Here is a 392-nt window from a genome sequence, read left to right as displayed (position 1 = left end):
GATGATTTAGTTCTCGTATCAAAAAATTCCACGGCACCATCTTCACCACCACAAGCGACTAATCCATGGAGGGTGCTGGAAAGTAATAGAGCTCAAACATAAGCAATAATACTATAGAACACCACAACTGAATCTTCTCTTAGATCAAATCAAGAAAAATTATAAAAGAAATGACATTTAAGTATACAGACCTTCGAGAAACAACATTAAGCGCTGGGGATTGAGTACTGAGAGGAGAGAGAAACCTTCCCTAAAGATAAAGACGGCAAAACCCACAAAGTCATTCACCAACAAAGACTGATGTAAGTCACAGGACTAAAAAAACAACAATAAATTCATTGAAAAGTACCTGCTCCAAATTGATTCTGTATAGATCAGGTGAGGAAGCAGCA

General features: G+C 37.5%; 1 long non-coding RNA gene across 1 annotated transcript; it reads right to left on the bottom strand.

Annotated features, from left to right (window-relative positions):
• Positions 1-392, bottom strand: LOC104775213. The gene is made up of 3 exons (XR_765767.2): positions 350-392; positions 192-250; positions 1-75 (listed from the first exon to the last, which is right to left on the bottom strand). It is a non-coding gene; the product is annotated as an uncharacterized LOC104775213 (long non-coding RNA).

This window comes from Camelina sativa, unplaced genomic scaffold (genome assembly GCF_000633955.1).
Source record: "Camelina sativa cultivar DH55 unplaced genomic scaffold, Cs unpScaffold10213, whole genome shotgun sequence".
Taxonomy (NCBI): domain Eukaryota; kingdom Viridiplantae; phylum Streptophyta; class Magnoliopsida; order Brassicales; family Brassicaceae; genus Camelina; species Camelina sativa.
This window is presented reverse-complemented; position numbering and strand designations above follow the sequence as displayed.